General features: G+C 33.9%; 2 protein-coding genes across 19 annotated transcripts in view; one reads left to right on the forward strand and one right to left on the reverse strand.

Moving 5' to 3' along the window:
• The window catches only part of CTNNA3 (catenin alpha 3), a 1,499,312-nt gene that overhangs the window by 1,015,695 nt on the left and 475,289 nt on the right, over positions 1–8,328 (reverse strand). The window lies entirely within an intron of this gene.
• The window catches only part of LRRTM3 (leucine rich repeat transmembrane neuronal 3), a 192,610-nt gene that overhangs the window by 159,775 nt on the left and 24,507 nt on the right, over positions 1–8,328 (forward strand). The window lies entirely within an intron of this gene.

Here is an 8,328-nt window from a genome sequence, read left to right on the forward strand (position 1 = left end):
TTACAGGAGGACAATCACCAAATTAAGAATAATTATTTTATTTTTAATATCTTTTTTAAAGTTTTGTATGTTTCAAATTTATAACAAATATTTTCTTTAACAAAATATATTACAAATTTAAAACAAAAACTAGTAACAAAAATTTTTTTAAATAATTAAAACAAAAAATAAAGAAGGATCTTAAACACTATAATGCAGTGCTATGTGCCTCTTCATTAGTGTGGATTTTTGAAAATTTGTTGTAGCCCTCTACCTCTATCTTGGAATCATAATGGCCTGGTCGTGACATCATTAGACTTTAACAGATGATCTCAGTCATATAGTTCCCATGAAACCCAGTCATCCTGGGTTGAAGGTTTTTAATTTCTTCTCAGACTATACTAAGTACCCCTTACTCTACCACTTCATTCATTCATGTTTTCATTCATTCAGTAAATACATATTTGCTGCTTCGTATGTTTAAGAGATCTTGTGAACCAATATAAGGCATAGAGAAATGTGGTTGTTCATAGATTTTTCCACTCAAGAAGGTTATGGTCTAATATAAGATATAATGTATGCACAAATAAAGACCATAGAAGACAGAATTTCAAAATATATGCACCATGAAAGTAGTATTGATCAAAGTACCTTGATAATTCAAGGAAGAGAGAGAGCAAGAACAAGAGCGAATGAATGAGGGAGTGAATGGATATGACAACTGGGGAGAAAAGAGACACTCTTCCCACATGAAGTTCTCTCTCTTCCATTTGCTAAGTGTGTGTGAGAATGGTTTACAGTCTGTCCAGAATCCTTGAGGACAAGGACTTGGTGGATCTTCAGCACCCAGCACAGCACCAGGCCAAGAAAAGGCCTTCAGCAAATGACTGTTGAAATGAATGAATTCATGAAAGAATATTTCCATTTGGTTTTGTAGACAGTAGCATGTGAATTTATGAAAACAATGTATATAGCAACCCCTATTTATTTCTTGTTGCAAAACTGAAATAGAAACAAACTGTTTTGTAAAGAACAAAATACATTCACAAGTGGCAATATTATTTAAATATTTAGGATACAGTTTTTAAAAATTGCAAAGACAAAGGGACCCGCTTTTATGACTCTCCCTGTTACATAGATGAAGTGGGGCCACTACTGAGATTACAAATTTGCAAGACACACATAAACCTACTAAAATCCAAGATATTTTTTTTACTCCAGATACACTTTGGTGCAAGGAGAACTATGACCTTTCAAATGGAGCTCAATTTTTTTTTCACTTTATGATTTCTCTTTGAAGTAGTTCACTGTAGGATACTTTTCACACAAAAGGCACTAGAAGAATTACTATCCTCCTGCAAACAATGCTTTCTTTCACATTACTCTCAAATAACAGACACTTGTAAATTTTCAACAGCACATTGAGTTCCTGCCTCCTTATCCTGTACTTGTGATCTCAAAGTATCAATTGTTACTTTTGTAGCAACTTAGCTCTTTAAGAAAATACCAAAATTAAGTATTAAGGCCTGGATTACATCTAAAAACTTAAAAGTATAAAAAAGTTTAGGGGCCAGCCCAGTGGCATAGTGGGTAAGTTCGTGTGCTCTGCTTCAGTGACCTGGGGTTCATGGGTTTGGAGACATACATGCCACTCATCAAGCCATGCTGTGGCAGCATCCCACATACAAAAAATAGAGGAAGATTGGCCCAGATGTTAGATCAATGACAATCTTCCTCAAGCAAATAAACAAATAATTTTCAAAAATTAAAGTATAAAAAGTTTTGCTTTTGTTTTTGAGGAAGATTAGCCCTGAGCTAACTACTGCCAATCCTCCTCTTTTTGCTGAGGAAGACTGACCCTGAGCTAACATCCATACCCATCTTCCTCTACATGTGGGATGCCTACCACAGCATGGCTTTTGCCAAGCGGTGCCATGTCCACACCCAGGATTCAAATCGGCGAACCCTGGGCTGCCGAGAAGTGGAACATGCAAACTTAACTGCTGCGCCACCAGGCCAGCCCCAAAAAGTTTGTTTTTTATGTTTAAAAGTAGTATAACGTAAATTCAGGCTCTTAATTAAGTACTTTCTGAAACTATTTTTGTAAATAAATTACTAGTAGAATCAAGATAAGTAAAATTAATGATCCAACAGTGTGTTGTACTCTCATGAATTAACCATTAGAATGCTAGAGAGTTCCAAGAGATAGATGGCTCTTCAAACAAGTAAATCAGTTTCAAAGTAAAATATATTATCTCTGTGGGAGAGTCTACAAAAGTAAATATTGAATCATTTCTCAGCAATAATGACTCTTACTGATAAATCTGGAGAATAACAACATTATTTACAAGCAAGAAAGATGGCTAGTTTGTTTTGCATGCACAAAAGATGAATGATATAGTTAGTAGAATCAGCCAATCAGAGAATAGCTTATGTATACATACATGTATACACAAACAAACACGTATGTACATATGTATATACACACTGTATTCTGATTGGTTGATATATATTGTATAGTATATATATTGGCCGATACATACATATATATATATATATGTATGTATCACCCTATACACATACTCAGTAGCTTGGCTCCCAGTTGACCCCATTCATGCCTTCATTCACTTTGTTGCATTACATGTCTAGCTCCCTCACTAGCCTATGATTTTGCCAGAGCACAGAAATTATGTCTTCTTCATATTTGTTTCTCCACTAGACCAGTCCTGCTTTCCCTCAGCACCTACCTATAACTTTTTTACATACAGAAAGAAATCAAAACAAGTATTCTTTAATACAAAACAAAATAACCTACAGATTGATCGAGGTTTCTAACTTTTTGCATCTTTTGTTAAAAAGAAAAGCCAACATACTTAATTGGAAATATTTCTACCAATTTCCAAGTCAACATAGAAATTTATCTTTAAACTCCCTAATGTTCTCTCTAAACAATCTTAACACAGATTTGTACCCGGTAATATATGTAAGGTTTCTGTCCCAGTCCAGAATGTTCTTCAGATTAGACTCTTCTTCTTCCAGTTTTTATTGGCCAATATGAGTTTAGTAAGCAGCAGAGAGCTCTGATTTTGAGCTGTCACCATCTACCCACATCATGAATTCCTGATAAACTATATGCTTCTTTCCTGAGGACCCAATGTGCAAAGCAGGTCATAAAGGTAGAGGGTAGCATAGGATATCACAGTGTTCGCCCTTCTGGAAATAAGATCCAAATGTTGAGAATTGGTGTTTAAATAGTATCAGACACATATTGTAGGCTCCAAATCCAGTACGAATTAGATAAAGTGAAAAATTGGCAGTAAATCATAGTAGTTAATAAGCCTGGCAACCACTTCTGCAACTCACCAGGTAAGGGATTTTAGACTAATTACTTAAACTATCTAAGTCTCAGTTTGCTCAACTGTAAAATGGGGATAATTATATTTATTTTACAGTAGCCTTGGGAGGTTTAAATAAGATAACCTAAGTCGGGCATGTAGCATAGTACCTAGCACACAGTAAATGCTCAGTGAATGATAGTGATGATAATGAGAGTGATATTAGAGACATGTCCAGGCAGGTGTTGACCGAGAGATGAAACAAATGCCCACAGCTGCTCAGGTGGCTAGGCAGAGAAACCACTGCAGGAATCCTCAAGAAATTAACATAGGACCTATGGTAACAGGTAAGCAGACTTTGAAACTCTGCAGAGAATCAAGCTGCAATGTGATAACTGCTTACTCTACTTCTCCTCATGTAACACTTACGTTTTCTCAACTGTCTCAATACTTGGAAACCAAAATAGTGATTAGTAATACAATTTTCAAGATGGGACTCAAGCCAGTAGGAAAGCTATTTTCCATCCAGAGATTCTTAATACTACTCAAATAATACCAAAGAGGCAGCTTCCTATTTTGAAGATAGGTAAAACTGCCAGCCTGTAAACAAAGCTCATGTTTGGTAGGACTGAAACAAATGTTGCTAACCAATCCCCAAAATGCATCAAATTGCAAAAACCCTAGCAAACCAAGTCTAGGCTTTAAAATCAGCGTATGTAACAGAAACAGAAAGTAGAGGCATCAAGATGCACAAGAATAAAGTTTTTAGCAAGTGCAGTTCTAAAAACTTAAAACAATTCTTTAAGTAAATTGAGAACTTTACAGGCAGTGGTGTGATATATACACACATACATACGTGTATATACATATATACAAGTATATATGTATGTATACTCACATATATCTGTATGTACATACAAAATAATGTATTTAAGGAAGCCAATTTCCCAGAATAAAGTATATTTCAAATCCCACTTCTTTCCAAAGACAGAGCAATGCTTCAGACATGACAAAAAAAAAAAAGAAAACAAAAGAAAAAAGCATTCACTATTTTCTACATGTTGAGTACATTTAGTTAGGTAAAAATATAGTTAATCTTCTCCAGAAATGAACTTACAAATGTCCACTTTTATTTGCCACTCTACTGGTTAGGGAGACCAGTCATGCAATCACTAAGGTAAACAAGGTGATATTTTGAGCCAAGATAGTGGCAACGGAGATGAAAGAATCGGGTACATGAGAAGGACACATGTCATTGATGTCAATAAATAACTGGCAAATAAAGAGACATTTGGAGCAAGGGACAGCGAGGAGGTTGACTTAAGGCAAAGCTGACTTAACTTGGTAAGTGTTCCCCATAACAAAACAGGGACCACGGGAAGAAGAACCAGTTTGGATCCAGAGATGATAAACTCAGTTCGAGACAAATTTAGAGACATCAGAGAAATGGTATTAGTTTGAAAAATATTATAATGCTTGTTTCTTACTTTATATATTAATAGAAAGAAATAAACTCAATTGAAAATTCATTAAGTTTAGTAGATGAAAAACAAAAGTAAGATATTAGGACTGAATTACAATATAACATGGAGAAAGATATGTCTTGATGGCAATAGGGCTACATCTCAAATAATGAATTCCTTCATGAGGCAAGACTGTTTCTTTCACTATATACAGATTATTGAAAAACAAGAGCTACAAAAACCCTAAAGTATCATCCTGTAAACAACCTAGAGAGGCAGAATACTTGCTAGATAACATTTGGCCTTATAAAAATGGAGGATTTGCACTGTGATATATGGGAATAGCATGGGCATTGTGCTTAAAGATAATCAGCAGAAATATTTATACCTATGAAGAACTCTATTCAGAAATAACAATTAACACGAAAACATTTCCTATGTTTTGCAATTCTAGAAAGGGCAAAACAGCCTTTTTAATTATTTTCTTTCAAAAGTGGACTGTCATTTTCTGTTCTTTAGAGTATTGTACTTAAAACAATCCTTGCTGTGCAACAGAAGAGATGTTTAAGTGGCTTATAGCTAACTAATTAGAATCTCAGAAAAACATATGCATGTTCATATATACAAACATATATTTGTACAAATATATGTAGATATTATTTTTGCAGTGAATATAAGGTTAAAATGACCATTTTTACTTAGTCACAGATTGGAAACTTTAAAAAGCTATTCTTTCCCTTTAAAATCACAAGTTCAAAATTATATACGAATGGGAAAAAGACCATTAATAATGTTATTTTTTATTCATCTAACTTTATAAAATTTTTGTATGTGAAAGATACATATCATTGATGTTGAGACAGTCACTGCAAAATTACTGCTAAGGAAAATACCATTGATGTCAAGACAGTAACTAGTGTAGTAGAGTCATAATTTTTCCTCAGGGGAATTTCCTAAATAATGGGTCGGCTACTACCTCTCATCATTAGAATACCATACAATGATTTCTTAGCTCAGACTCTAGAAGATATTGCTTTCTTGGGAGTAAGTCTTCATATCCCTGGATCTCTATGAGTTATGCCTTAAGAACAACTACTTCATCTGGAAAACACTGACCTAAAGGATTGAAGGAAATCATAAGTGACTATAAATAGGAGGTTATCATGTTAAAATACACTGAACGAAACTGTTCTCTCTCAGAAAGCTGTGACGAAAAGATTCCATGGACACTTTAAATAGAGCTGTCTAACAAAAGGCCTGAGAAGCAGAGCCTGATTAGTTTTAAATCCCCCACTGCCCTTTCTGGAACCATTCTGAGTAGCTAGTTAGACTCTTACAGTTGCTGTTCGTTTTCATTTTATAAAACAACATATTTGGGCCATCTTCAGGTAGGTTAACTAAGAGATTTATTGTCCAAAATGGGACTCTAAGAATAAACTGGGACTGTCCTGTTGAACATTCTATCCATAGGAGAGAGCATGGCTGTGTGCCTCTCCTGCTTCAGCATACTACTATAAATCAGGTAAAAATGGAGAAAGGGACAGGGACAAAGACAGAGAGAGTGAATAAAGAACACCAAGGTCAGACGGGAAAGAAGAGAAAACAAAAAAGCACAGGGTCACTAGATGATTATGTGAGGAAGGAGAAGAGGCTGCTGCATTTATGGACTTGGTGAGAAGAAGGGATTTACACGGCTTGTATCTGAGCCTCAAAGTGTTTGTTTGATGGTAGCGGAAAGCCTCTTCATCGCTACCCACCATATATCTATATAGACACACACACATATATATGTAATATATTATATCTGTGCATATAGATATAGTATATCTACCTAACATGTCTTATGTAGATAACAAATATATAACAGTTGTCCAAAATCAACGCATCACAAAATTTGTATTTTCTATACCTGATTTAAATGATTTTGAAATCATAAGTAATTGGCTATAAGATCATACCTATATGTGTATTTTTGTATATACTTATATATTGTATAAATATATATATGTATGTCAGTATATGTGTGTATTACTATAAATACACATGTGAAAATATTCAATGCTAATTCTTAGATTTTCAAAATCATTTAAGTCAACCTAGGAAAAATCTGTGATGCTGTATTCAGATATGGTTAGCTGTTCAATTCTACTTACTGATACATCTTACTATGTTATTTTCTTGATATTAAGATGTCATCAACTTTAAGAATCATTTTCAATTGCAGGGAAAGAAATACATCCACATTGATTAAAAGTAGCATCCCAATTTCAGAAACATTCAAATGTGAAAAATATGACTTGACATTTAAAAAGTATAACCATGGAGTTAGGTGTTTTAAAATGAGACATATCCAAAAATAAGAAACTCTCCAAAGAAAATATATGGAATTTTTTAATAAATAAAGAAGCTAACTACCTAACTGATATGGTTCAATTAGGACTTCCACTCTGGGTACCAGCAGCCTCTAGATAATAAACCAAGCAGAAAATTGTGTGTACACACCCAACCCCCCCCCAAATAAATGTGTCATGTTTTATTATTTTTCATAAATTGTCACTATAGAAATTATAAATTATTCACTGTAGAGTTAATTCCAAGTAAGCCGAGAATGATATAGCATATATAAAGCATACGTTTCCATGACAAATGAGAAGTATATGAAATCCTACAGATATATGACCCATAACACACTATAGAGCATTGATTTCCCAAAGGCTAATGTACAACTCATGTACCTAATAACAACTCTATTTTCATTCTGTCCCAGAACTCAAACCTATTCATGCTGCACACTTACTTTTGCATAATAATATATTTTAGTTATCTAAGACATTTCATCTGTAACAACAAGAATCCTTACTTATTTTAAATGAGCATCTCTGGAGGCATCCTATTATTTCCTTTATGATTTTTCAGTCACTATGACCATTTTTAAAAATATATGATGTCTTTTATTCAGACATCAGATAACTGCATGCTTCAGATAAAAAGAATAAAAATCCACATAAATAGGAAGAGTTACTTGGGAATTTAATTTGATGAACTAGATTACATTTCTGTCTCTGAGGACTAAACCCTACACATTTGATACGTTAAAATGTTCATATGAAAAACAATCTCAAAAGAAGTGAATACTTTTATTTAAGAGAAAACGAGAAGATATTTGCTCAACTAATTTTTATTGAAGGAGAAATCAATATAGCTAGAAGGGTAGGAATGGAAAGAAAAGACACAAAGAGGGTTCTTAGGCATGGAGAAAGGATGGAGAAAGTAAAGGAGGGGTTAATAAAAGAATAAAACCTAGACATTCCATTGTTCGTAGCTTTGGGCTCTAATCTCAGCTAAGATCAGAAAGGAATTTAATCCGATGTGCTCAAATAGAAATATATTTTATCCATTCACCAAACAAGAATGGTAGAAGTTTTATGCAAGGCAATTCAGCATGATGAATTAGTGGTTAGTATGTTAAACAGAGCCTACTTTTTAGGACAAGTTTTTATCTTATTGAAAAAAAATGGAAATAATCTTTAGACTTTGACATCTGATTACAT

Source organism: Equus asinus, chromosome 2 (assembly GCF_041296235.1).
Source record: "Equus asinus isolate D_3611 breed Donkey chromosome 2, EquAss-T2T_v2, whole genome shotgun sequence".
Taxonomy (NCBI): domain Eukaryota; kingdom Metazoa; phylum Chordata; class Mammalia; order Perissodactyla; family Equidae; genus Equus; species Equus asinus.